General features: G+C 36.0%; 1 protein-coding gene across 2 annotated transcripts in view; it reads left to right on the forward strand.

Moving 5' to 3' along the window:
* Positions 1 to 5,238: 5,238 nt before the first annotated feature.
* Positions 5,239 to 14,136, forward strand: part of LOC102802885 (protein SSUH2 homolog) — a 172,383-nt gene continuing 163,485 nt past the window's right edge. For both annotated transcript variants that reach the window (XM_085503456.1, XM_006825686.3), the window contains exon 1: positions 5,239 to 5,432. The gene's annotated coding sequence lies outside the window, so the exon portion shown is untranslated. The remainder of the gene's footprint in view (positions 5,433 to 14,136) is intronic.

The following is a 14,136-nucleotide window of genomic DNA, read 5'->3' on the forward strand; positions in this document are numbered from 1 at the left end:
CAACAATTTTGAACAAAAGAAGTTTGTGTTCCCTTAAAAACATCTTTAGGGCTCTCAGATTTTGCCACTATTTTCATCGAACGTGTGCATAACTTTATAGTTTTAATTGTCAAAACCGTAACTTTCACGAAAAAGAATACCCTAAATTTTTTTATGTAGGTGAAATATCAAACAAAATTATTTAAACATGCTCAAAATCATGCTCCGGCTATCCACGCTGCCTCTTCAAGTACGAACAGAACATAGGTGGAGTGTATTTAAATATCTAGTCGGTACGTTACACTTTTGAATGCTTGCACCAACATTGGCGTTGTTTCAAATGCTCGGCAAAGGCATCACGTTCGACTCATACCACAAACAGAGTTATATTTACACTGAAATAAGAGCTATGAGTGACTAAAGCTGACTGTGAGTGTCGTGAGCTGACCGACATCCGAACTCAGTACCGACCGACATGCGAAGTCAAGTGAATCGACCGGTCGACGTTCGATTTATAAACTGACCCGTCATTAGGCGAGTGTTGTACGCCGCAAACAGTTTACGGAACAATAGTTTAGGTTACCACATACAAGTCAATACCGATGTTTACATTGCTTTTTTCATTTAAATACTGACGTGAACAACTTGCGGAGCACCAACAGAAATTCAGTAGAATACAATGTGACCTTGTAAATGTCAAGATATTTAACGGTAAAAAACATGTACAACAACATGTACGACTGTCCACTTTGAGAATTAACACCGTTAGCCGTGGACATATAATTTCATGGTTCATAGCGGGGAAGTCGCGCTATTGTACCTTTTTACCGTTATCGGATAATATTATCGTCTATTATATCAATAATAGAGTCTAATGATCTTGTCAAATAGATCAAAAATATTGGTTTTGAATGTCCAGAGATACCAGTGATAGATATAACGGTTTCTATTCGATTGAATATATATTGGTATTAGATGGATGCATTTGACAGCAGTGAACCAAAAGAATCGTCGAGTACATTGGTCTAATGAGTACACAATTCAGTAAGAGAACTCAGCAGCCGCCGGTGTCTTATCAGTTACGGAAAAGACGACTACGATTGTTCGGCCACGTCTGTCGTATGGGACCCGACACGCTAGCTAGAGCGCTTGTGGATTGGAACCCGGAGGAATTGGGCGGTCAGGGGAAGAAAAGGTGGCACCCGACGAGATTGAATGAGGCATGTGATCGGCCGGAGTCACTGAAGACATCCCTTCTCTTGCTGCAGATCAACGAGAGTGGAGAAATGTGGTCGCACTGGCGGCGATATAACCACATTAGTTACAGAAAGAAGATGAAGACAAAAAGTTATCGGATAATAAACTGAATGATTTTATTTTGCTTACTGCGTAATTCTAATTACCGTAACGGATGTACGGTACATGTATTCGTAAATAATGTTGCACATGAATTAGAAATAACATCGAATACTCAGCAAGACAAATAATACGTTGGTCAAACAAAACAAATGTCAAAACTATTTTATTTAAACGTTTGTATAACTAACATTCTATTCTGGTCATTCTGGCGTATTTAAAGGGCGGTGGTCGTCGCGCCGCGTCCTGTTCGATATGGACTCTTAGCGACGTATACAACGCGGGTAAAATACATTGTTTATTTAGTAATACATGAAATTCGCATTTTTTTCTAACACTCTTCAATATTTTTTGGAAATGATCCCGATATTTGGAGCCAACAGACAACTTTGAGTAAATTTTCAGTTTTTACCCGAAAAATTTGACTATATTTATCCAACTAATCTTTTGAAGGAAAGTGCAGGCTATAAACAGAACTATTTTGTGATGAAAGAGGGTACTGGTGGTGAAAAGGTTGCAGGTTTTTCTTATCACAATGACCGGATATGTCCGCGTATTTGCGCATTTGTTTAGGAGACTGCTGCGCGATGTAGAGTGAGTTTATAAATATACGTGTTCTCTCGTGAGGCAAACTAGTGATTACATAAATGTGAGGACTGAGCACGTATTGCAAAACAAAATTAAAAACATTAGATGTGTTATATAAATGAGTAAAATCGTTTGGTTAAAATTTGTTCTTTTCACTGAGTTGGTAACGAGTATTGATGGAAGGCGTGATGTTTTATTCTTTTCAAACTAATCTGTTTGGAAATAGCATAGCTAATATGGACCCTGTCTGAAGCATTTGTATTTGTAAACTATCTCCTCCAAGTTACAATCACGCCCTCTTAGCTAGCCATGGTTGTCGTGTTATATACTATAGAGGGCGCTAACACATACTCGGGTGGCCTGTGGCAATGTTGAGGTCTCACACCAAATACTCGATGAATCAATTTGTATTCTAGTGCCTGAAATATGAGCATGGTATTCTTTTCAAAAAGTTGCGTGTAGGATTTCCAATTGTGGCGTGACACTGGAAAATACTAGTAGTGTCGATGATATTGGGAAGCCTGATTAGGTTTTACATGTAAGGGAGTCATAACAGAGGTACAAGTAATACACGTAATGTAATACACGTAATATAATACACGTAATGTAATACAACACAAATAATGCACCCCTGGTTATAATCGCTACACTTCATTTCAAATGAGATCTTCCGAAATGCTGTTATATGTTGTTTTGGATTATCACAGTTGGCAAAAACTTCCAAATTCTGCACAAATTTGTTATACAGCTCGGTTTCTCGGTTTCTCTTTACTTTTTTCGATATAGCTATTTCGCCTAACTTTGGGTCACCACGTCATAGTAGTATGTAGCTATGTTGTTGGGCAACAACTTCGCTAACAGTGAAAATATAAATATGTAACAAATTTAAAATATAAGTATCACTCATTTAACTGACATGTCATCATACGCAGTTTTCATGGGTACCTTAATTGGTTCCGTGATCGTTATGAGCGTAGACTTGCATACAGTCCCTTGTTTAATTGTTTTTGTAAAATGTTATGGGAGTGTATAAACGGCAAAAGATTGGTTACTGCGAAAATCGTGTTTCTTTTCGTTTTCAAAAAACAACAAAAAATAAAGAAGGACTGTAAAGCAAGTCAATAATAGGCGATAAGATTGTTTTTAAGCTGTATGACTTGCGTCCTCTATTGACAAATACCATTGAACATTTTGCTGCCGACAGAGGGCATCACTCGGCGAATTTGTTAGACTATTATCAATATATTTTTTTGATTTAATCATAGTCCAACAACACACGAACATCAATGACGGTTACATCTATAATTAATTCCCGTTATAGGAATCCGTCTCTCATCGCTCCTCCAGACATCGATCGTTTTACCAGATTTATATTCAAAACTAATGCATTTTCCGAACATTTTCATCGCACTTTATCCGTATCCTCGGGCGCGGACATCCGGGCATTTTCACCGCCTGGCAACCCGCGGCGGTGAAAACAAAGGCCCAAAAACTCGCAGAAAACGGTACTTTGGGATGACTGTTGAGACTCCTCTGAACAGTGTAACAAGATTAGCCCTACGTGTGTAACATATATAAATTTGGTTGTTCGGGATTACTTCAAAGTTGAGTTTGTGTTGTTTTCTCGAATTTTCACCGGCTCGACCGGCGTTCCACAGCAGCGCGCACAGAGCCCATAGAAATGCATGTACAGTGGTGCACGTCTTAGTAACATGGAACGTCTTGTGACGTAGCTCCGTATGTATAGCTATTTAAAATAATAATAAAAAAAAAAAAAACGATTACCAATGCAATTATCGTCTACTATTACTACTTCTACTATATACATGTTGTACGACCCTTGAACCATACTCAATTCATGATATCCCCCACTATAAAAATACACCCCCCCCAAAAAAAAATCGGGACCCAGACCTCTGACGACCGGACCTTCATATTTTCAGCCAAACATACGAAAATTCAGCTCACGTTGTTTATACAATTTCGTGGAGAGTGAATTTATTTCTATTTATATCCTGGATTCTGTAATAAAACTGTTTTTCGTCAATGAGCTCCATACAAACTATGTTTACAGCAATTATAAAGACTAGCTTAACTTTTGCTGGTAGATTCATTAGCATAGTTATGGTATAGGCGATTGATTACTGCCTCAGAACCGTATGCTTACAAAAAAATCATCAAAATATATGCCAATTTCAAATTTATATTGAAACCAGAAAATCAGAAATCTACTATATTTCAGATATCGGCATTCCTAATATACTAAGCGGTGGTAAATTTATCTGCAAAAGCCCGGGTATAAGCTACATAGTCCGTTGCTGTACGGATGTACGTGTCCCAACTGGTGGGCAAAGTCGTCACAGCAGATCGCGAGCTATTGCTGATCGGTAAGCGATATTTGTTATCTGACATTCACAAGCTGGTTGGCAAAAATGTAAACATATGACGTCATGACATTAGCGTAAAAGTTGTTCAGATCCCTGCACATGAATATTATCAAAATTTTGAAACTGTGTAATTAAATCCCAGACGTGAACGTAATGCCGACAGTAATTCGTTTTTATGTAGGAAATAACACGAATAAATACACATATCAACACAGCTGCTCAATCAAACCAAAACAACTTAACGCATTTTATATTTAATTTAAATACGAGTACATATACATATATCATCTATATGTTGTTTACACACAAACATTTTATAGTTTATGTAAGTAAATCATTTCACACTGACTAATAAGTGATTGTTACGTTTTGTCATCGTTAAAACGATGCTCATGATATATTAATATACAATCTCAATACACAATGAAGAATTTGCCTATGCAGATCATGTTTAAGAAACTGTTGAGTTCAAAAGATAGTTTCATTGCCAACAGTCTAGGTGTCTTTATTCATAAATCTTAGAAATTTATGCTAATTGTTACTTGGTTTTATTTATTATTGTTGTCTATGACAGTGTGTGTTACTTTGTTCGTTTTTTGCCATAAATTATGTCATTTTTTACTTTATTTCGAGTCAAATAAAATATTTAATTCTATTCTACATTACGCTAGGAAGGCACCCTCCCCCACCAAACCCCACCCTCCCCACTCTTTTTATTTAAACAATCAAAACAATTAAAATCAAAACAATAAAACTTAAACTGGTAAACAACAATTGTGGTAAGTGACGTTTGCAGTGGAAATGCGTCAAAAATTACTATTCTAGTCCTAACAAGCTCTTCAATACGGGATCAGTACGGGTTCAATTTATACATTCGTTTGGTGAACGCATGTTTACAAGAAAATGCGTACGTGTACGTCATAGACAGGCCTAAGTAGCCCGCTCTATAACGATGCGGTTAGGGGGTCATATCCTCATCCTATCTTCACAATATTCAGTGAGTGTTGGTGTATTTTGTTCACTTGATTGTTCGGATGTGATGGATGAAAGTCTCTTCTCTCAAATCACCACATCAAACAACTGGAACCGCGAAAAAGATAGAAGATCAACGTATGACTAACGGTAAGTGTCCTCTTTGCGCGATTTATCCCGTCTAGTTGCCAGATTGCAAATATTCATCAATCGTGGTTTTAATTTGCCCGGCAATTTGCTTGTAGTTCTGTATCAACTTCTGTCTGGCTGTACCGCTGTACGCATATTTGTAATCCGATTGATCGATGGATGACATCCGACCACAAAACAGATAAAAAGGTCATGTTCACTAGCTTTGGACACAAAAGAACTGGGCGGGGATGTTATTCCAAAATCGCGTATACAGTGCACCGTGACTCCCTGTCACACTGCCTTTGTAGGTACGTAAACAATGTACATAAACGCACGTTGACACTTTCCTCTGTTCGCTTCATCCTATGCCGAGATGGAATGTTAATCTGTTTGTTAATCACCTCTAATTTAAAATCTAATCATTTATAAAGGTAAATGTATTACAAAATGTGTATTTTGATTTCTACGAGAAAATGACTGAATAGCTATATTATACTAGAACACGTAAATGCATGGGATTCACAAATTGCGAGGGACATGCTCAATACAGCTGACGTCTGGGTATAAAACTACTCGTACTACCTTTAATCAAAGGATCAAATGTGATTCAAACTGCACTGCACTGCTCCTGAATGCGGCAAGATCTTTGCATTCCAGTGAGTAGTATTTGTTGTACCCAGGAGTGATTTGACAGATTAATCCATACAGCTTTATGTAGAGAAGTGGGTTATAATAGATTATGCTGACTATTCTACTTATTCGTTCCATACTTTATTGAGTGTTGTATCAAACCCCTATGGACCAATCATATCACATTGTCATGACTGATGGACCAATCAGATAACATTGTCATGACTTTAGTTGAATCATTGAACCAATCAGAACACAGTTAGTGTAATTACAGAACCATACATTCTACTTAACTGATTGCAGTGTTTTAACCAATAATATAACTCTGTTGATTGAACCAATCAGAACCTATTACTTATTACTTCCCAGTTGTGTGAACCAATCAGAACCTCTTACTTACTACTTCTCAGTTGTGTGAACCAATCAGAACCTCTTACTTATTACTTCCCAGTTGTGTGAACCAATCAGAACCTCTTACTTATTACTTCCCAGTTGTGTGAACCAATCAGAACCTATTACTTATTACTACCGAGTTCTCTGAACCAATCAGAACCTCTTACTTATTACTTCCCAGTTGTGTGAACCAATCAGAACCTCTTACTTATTACTTCCCAGTTGTGTGAACCAATCAGAACCTCTTACTTATTACTTCCCAGTTGTGTGAACCAATCAGAACCTCTTACTTACTACTTCTCAGTTGTGTGAACCAATCAGAACCTCTTACTTATTACTTCCCAGTTGTGTGAACCAATCAGAACCTCTTACTTATTACTTCCCAGTTGTGTGAACCAATCAGAACCTATTACTTATTACTACCGAGTTCTCTGAACCAATCAGAACCTCTTACTTATTACTTCCCAGTTGTGTGAACCGATCAGAACCTCTTTCTTATTACTTTTCAGTTGTGTGAATCAATCAGAACCTCTTACTTATTACTTCCCAGTTGTGTGAACCAATCAGAACCTATTACTTATTACTACCGAGTTCTCTGAACCAATCAGAACCTCTTACTTATTACTTCCCAGTTGTGTGAACCAATCAGAACCTATTACTTATTACTTCCCAGTTGTGTGAACCAATCAGAACCTCTTACTTATTACTTCCCAGTTGTGTGAACCAATCAGAACCTATTACTTATTACTACCGAGTTCTCTGAACCAATCAGAACCTCTTACTTATTACTTCCCAGTTGTGTGAACCAATCAGAACCTATTACTTATTACTTCCCAGTTGTGTGAACCAATCAGAACCTCTTACTTATTACTTCTCAGTTGTGTGAACCAATCAGAACCTCTTACTTATTACTTCCCAGTTGTGTGAACCAATCAGAACCTCTTACTTATTACTTCCCAGTTGTGTGAACCAATCAGAACCTCTTACTTATTACTTTTCAGTTGTGTGAACCAATCAGAACCTCTTACTTATTACTTCCCAGTTGTGTGAACCAATCAGAACCTCTTACTTATTACTTCCCAGTTGTGTGAACCAATCAGAACCTCTTACTTACTACTTCCCAGTTGTGTGAACTAATAAGACCAGTGTTTTATAACTAAACCTATCAAATTATTTTAATGACACTTAATCCAATCATGTAGTTCTGTGAAATGAACCAATCAAAACACAGATTTCTTAACAAAACCAATCAGATCATTGCTATGATATCTGGGTCAATAAAATGAGTGAGGGTGGTTGGTGAGGGGAGGGGAGGTGAACACAAAGCCTGCTACATATTTCAATGAATTACACGACATACAAGAAGATTGATGTGTATGGCATACATTGCATCTACCCTGTGGTTTAAACTGAGGCATATAGTGCATCAACTATCAATTGATTCAGAATCCCATAAAGGTCTGTCAATTAGTGTCACCCTTTGATTGGTTGAAATTGACCTCTGACCTTCTGAAGGGTGAAGGATAAATTGATGGATCTTGTTTTTGTCTAGGTATTTTGTATATTTGAATGGAAAGAATAATATATCTCTCCCATAGCTGTGACTTATGAAATAATTTTTCAGATGTTCTACAAAAATACGAAAACAATCTATTTTAACAAGGTTGTAAATATTTTTTTTTATTTCTTCATTATAAATATAAAATCCAGACAATGTTTATAAGATTGACAGTTTTGTTTAATTACATTATGTAATCATTGCATTATGCATATATTTTTGATGACAACACTACTGGGGATTAGAGTCCAGTACAAATACAAACAGAGAAACTACATTTTGTAAAACAGTGTCCTTAAAATTTCTTGTGTATGTTCAAATTGATATGTCTCTTTTCAAAAAATAAACGATACATTTTATTTGTTAATTTTGCTTATTTGAGTATATTTACCACTTCAAAATTATTTTGGTTTCTATGGAAACATGAAAAAGGATGTTGCATATTATCATATATTTAGCTTACTATCTATACATATTGCACGCTGTGCAGATTGTACGACTTGAATGTTCAATTTGAATTTCTTTGTCTGGTGTGACCTATATGTCAAGTCGTTATATGTTATTTTCATCAAATGTCTATTCGTGACGTTATTCATGTTGTTTCAGAGCTGATTATCATTGCTTGCTTGACTAGCGACACAATATTGTAATCCTGAGAAAAAAAATTCTTTTCCTGAAATGAGATTGTTCAAGGAGGAATCACTAAATTGAGGGAAGATGTATTTCCTGTTATTAACATTCCCAATTCCCTGAGGGCAGTAAACTGTCATGTATGCTAAAAGAATGTCTACGTAACCAGTTCTTAGGAAGTTTCAAACACAAAATAAATTGCATGTATAGACGATTGTTTGTACATTGTAATAAAAGCAGACAGGAGAGGTAACAAATAGGATCTTATCCAATAGATTTTCCAGTATGATTCATAATCTGCTTTACTGTGCACAATATACCTTAATACATAACAGTTCTAACTCGTATTTAAAAGGCGGTGTTCGTCGCCCATGTTTGAATTTCATGTGAACATTCAATACATTTTACACGTGTTGTGTACATCGAACAGGACACGTCGTGATGACCATCACCATTTTAACCAATTGAGTACCATCATTTATCCCTGCCAAAATTTTGCCCATTTTTGTCTATTCTGTTAAATTTTAAATTTAAAGATTTAAATTTTAGACTATAAGAACATAATATCATAAAAATAAAATTTTGGAAATAATGTTGGCACTCGAAACGTAAAAGTAAATCTCTGACGCTAGATTTTGTTGACTGTAATTTGAGATTATGAAATTGGTAGAACTGCATTGTGTCTCGTGTTTATTGAACTGTGCTGTTATTAAATTAATATGTGTGTCTTTATCTTGGAGTTTACAACATGATATCAAGTATATTATCATATTTGAGTCATCTTTTCTTTATTTCAGTCTTTTGATCATGATAAATTTAATAGACTCTCTCATTAAAAAAATGTGAGAAATAAAAAACATTGAACATCTGCTTGTGGTAAATGAGCAACAAACTGACTATGTTAGTTTTGATTTAGGCGGTATATGCTTTGTTAATGGATGAGACTGATATCTTAAGGTGCATAGTGGAGTCATTAACTCGATTGACAGGTGTAGTCATTTCTATGAAGCCATTCTTTAATGCTTAAGTAAAACACTCATCTTTCTGTGTACAGCATCTAAGTGGTACATTACACTTAGTGCTGTCTCATTTTGGTTATTGAAATATGCTTGTTTTTTGGGCTGCCGTGAAACCTTGATCAAGACAACATCACAGAAATTCATTCATTCACTTGGCGGGAAAATTGGATTTTTTTTTACTTGAAGCTCATAACAAAAAATTTTCTACGGTAGTTATTGCATGATAAAATTATTTTAGATTACATTATCAGAATTAAAAAAATTTAAAAAAAAAATTTATGAAAATTTGTTAAAGCAGAAATTATTTGGTGGCTGTTATGTGTTGGCACCCTTACGAGTTGTGAATTTTATTTCTAACGTTTGTAATAATTTTGTTGTCTTCTTAGTACTAGGTTTGGTAACATTATAATGAGAAAGACAAAATATATCATTGAAATAAGCAAATATAAAAAATAAGCAAAAAATGAGTAACCAGATGTGTTTTTGAGAAATATTTTTAAAGGATATTTATGTAATTGTTAACGCCCATCACAATAAGAGCTAATATATGAAGAGAAAAACAAGGAAAAACAGTGATGTGTGACCGTGACAACCAGTGGCCCGGATAACGACATAAGTGAATTACTGAACCTAAAACCTTCAAAGGTTACTAGAGATCTCAACATCTGTCAAACTAGAGGGCATTACTCTGTACCATTGCTCATACTGATACTGAAGGGTATTATTCTCTATCATTGCTCATACTTGAGGGCAATATTCCCTATCATTGCTCATACTGGAGGGCATTATTCTGTACCTTTGCTCATACTGGAGCACACTATTCGCTATCATTGTTCACACTAGAGGGCATTACTCTGTACTTTGCTCATACTGTAGGGCACTATTCTCTATCATTACGCATACTAGAGGGCATTATTCTGTACTTTTGCTCATACTGATACTGGAGGACACTATTCCCTATCATTGCTCATACTGGAGGGCATTATTCTGTACTTTTCTCATACTGGAGCTCACTATTCGCTATCATTGTTCATACTAGAGGGCATTATTCTGTACTTTGCTCATACTGTAGGGCACTATTCTCTATCATTGCTCATACTAGAGGGCATTATTCTGTACTTATCTCATACTGGAAGACACTATTCTCTATCATTGCTCATACTAGAGGGCATTATTCTGTACTTTGCTTATACCGAAAGACACTGTTCTCTATCATTGTTCATTTTTAGGGCATTATTCGGTACCTTTGCTCATACTGGAGGACACTATTCTCTTTCATTGCTCATACTGGAAAGCATTATTCTGTACTTTGCTTATACTGGAGGGCACTATTCTCTATCATTGCTCATACTAGAGGGCATTATTCTGTACTTTGCTCATACTGAAGGGTATTATTCTCTATCATTGCTCATACTGGAGGGCATTATTTTGTACTTTTCTCATACAGGAGGGCACTATTTTCTATCACTGCTCACACTGGAGGGCATTATTCTGTACGTTGCTCATACTGGAGGGCACTATTCTCTACCATTGCTCATACTAGAGGGCATTATTCTGTACATATCTCATACTGGAAGGCACTATTCTCTATCATTGCTCATACTAGAGGGCATTATTCTGTACTTTGCTTATACTGGAGGACACTATTCTCTATCATTGCTCATACTAGAGGGCTTTATTCTGTACTTTTCTCATACTGGAGGGCACTATTCTCTATCATTGCTCATACTAGAGGGCATTATTCTGTACTTTTCTCATACTGGAGGGCACTATTCTCTATCATTGCTCATATTTGAGGGCATTATTCGGTACCTTTGCTTATACTGGAGGGCACTATTCTCTATCATTGCTCATACTAGAGGGCATTATTCTGTACTTTGCTCATACTGAAGGGTATTATTCTCTATCATTGCTCATACTGGAGGGCATTATTTTGTACTTTTCTCATACAGGAGGGCACTATTTTCTATCATTGCTCATACTGGAGGGCATTATTCTGTACGTTGCTCATACTGGAGGGCAATATTCTCTACCATTGCTCATACTATAGGGCATTATTCTGTACTTTTTTTATACTGGGGGACACTATTCTCTATCATTGCTCATATTTGAGGGCATTATTCGGTACCTTTGCTCATATTGGAGGACACTATTCTCTATCATTGCTCATACTAGAGGACATTATTCTGTACTTTGCTTATACTGGGGGACACTATTCTCTATCATTGCTCATATTTGAGGGCATTATTCGGTACCTTTGCTCATACTGGAGGACACTATTCTCTATCATTGCTCATACTGGAGGGCATTATTCTGTACTTTGCTTATACTGGAGGACACTATTCTCTATCATTGCTCATATTTGAGGGCATTATTCGGTACCTTTGCTCATACTGGAGGACACTATTCTCTATCATTGCTTATACTAGAGGGGATTATTCTGTACTTTGCTTATACTGGAGGACACTATTCTCTATCATTGCTCATATTTTAGGGCATTATTCTGTACTTTGCTTATACTGGAGGACACTATTCTCTATCATTGCTCATATTTGAGGGCATTATTTGGTACCTTTGCTCATACTGGAGGACACTATTCTCTATCATTGCTCATACTAGAGGGGATTATTCGGTACCTTTGCTCATACTGGAGGACACTATTCTCTATCATTGCTCATACTGGAGGGCATTATTCTGTACTTTTCTCATACTGGAGGACACTATTGTCTATCATTGCTCATATTTGAGGGCATTATTTGGTACCTTTGCTCATACTGATACTGAAGAGTATTATTCTCTATCATTGCTCATACTAAAGGGCATTATTCTGTACTTTGCTCATACTGAAGGGTATTCTCTATCATTGCTCATACTGGAGGGCATTATTCTGTACTTTGCTGATACTGGACGATTATTCTCTATCATTGCTCATATTTGAGGGCATTATTCAGTACCTTTGCTCATACAGGAGGGCTCTATTCTCTATCATTGCTCATATTTGAGGGCATTATTTGGTACCTTTGCTCATACTGATACTGAAGAGTATTATTCTCTATCATTGCTCATACTGGAGGGCATTATTCTGTACTTTGCTCATACAGGAGGGTACTATTTTCTATCATTGCTCATACTGGAGAGCATTATTCTGTACCTTACTTATACTGGAGGACACTATTTTCTATCATGGCTCATACTTGAGGGCATTATTCTGTACCTTTGATCATACTTGAAGGCATTATTCGGTTCCTTTGCTCATACTTGAGGGCAATATTCGGTAGCTTTGCTCATACTGAAGGCTATTATTCTCTATCATTGCTCATACTGGAGGGCATTATATTGTACTTTTCTCATACAGGAGGGCACTATTTTCTATCATTGCTCATACTGGAGGGCATTATTCTGTACTTTGCTCATACAGGAGGGCACCATTCTCTGTCAATGCTCATACTTGAGGGCATTATTCTGTACCTTTGATCATACTGGAGTGCACTATTTTCTATCATAGCTCATATTTGAGGGCATTATTCTGTACCATTGCTCATACTGGAGAGCATTATTCTCTATCATTGTTCATACTTGAGGGCAATATTCTCTATCATTGTTCATACTTGAGGGCATTATTCTCTATCATTGGTCATACTGGAGGGCAATATTCTCTATCATTGGTCATACTGGAGGGCAGTATTCTCTATCATTACTCATACTAGCAATGACTATTGAAGGATGATAATTCTGAAATGTTATTTCAATAAACGACAATCCTTTGTGAATTTAGAATTTGTTCTGAGTCTCTGATTTTTTCTATGTTTATTAATTAACCTGTGCCAACATGAATTGAATTCAAGGTTGCCCATTGGCCATTTCCAATCAGTTTCTTGTTTCCTATTGAATTTAAGTCTGAAAATCACATTATTACAGTAAGTTTTTTTGTTATGTCAACATTTTAAATGTCACTGCAGTATTAATTTTCTCAATTTCATTATAGTTTCGCTTAGTATTCATTAACAAGTTATACTCACAGCTAAAATAACTTTCATCCTGTTATTTAATGCTACGTGTGTAGAATAGTCAAGACCGAGGACAATCAGAGACATCAACAAACCAATATTTGAAATTTGAGAATGGTATTTCTAGTATATCAGTTCAAGAAAAAAAAAACATTTTATTGAATGTATTAATAAAGGTCCTTTGAAAATGAATTAAATAACTGATTACATTTTTTTTTTATCAACGAAATCTGACTGTGCAGCTCCACATGATGTTCATGTCAGTCATTTTTGTTTTTGTCTGTGAATGAAAATATCAATCTGTCAATGAGAAGAAAAACTATTGTTGATTCATATGGCTTCTCAATGGCCATGTTGTTAAGAATTAATCTTTTGACACTAAAGTCAACATTTGTTACCTCCCATTATTGTCATAAATTTTTACATATTTTTATCAAATTTGTGGCCAGTGAGCAGTTAAATCCAATTGGTTCAAAATTAACAAA

This window comes from Saccoglossus kowalevskii, chromosome 9 (genome assembly GCF_978046115.1).
Source record: "Saccoglossus kowalevskii chromosome 9, keSacKowa6.1, whole genome shotgun sequence".
Classification (NCBI taxonomy): Eukaryota; Metazoa; Hemichordata; class Enteropneusta; family Harrimaniidae; genus Saccoglossus; species Saccoglossus kowalevskii.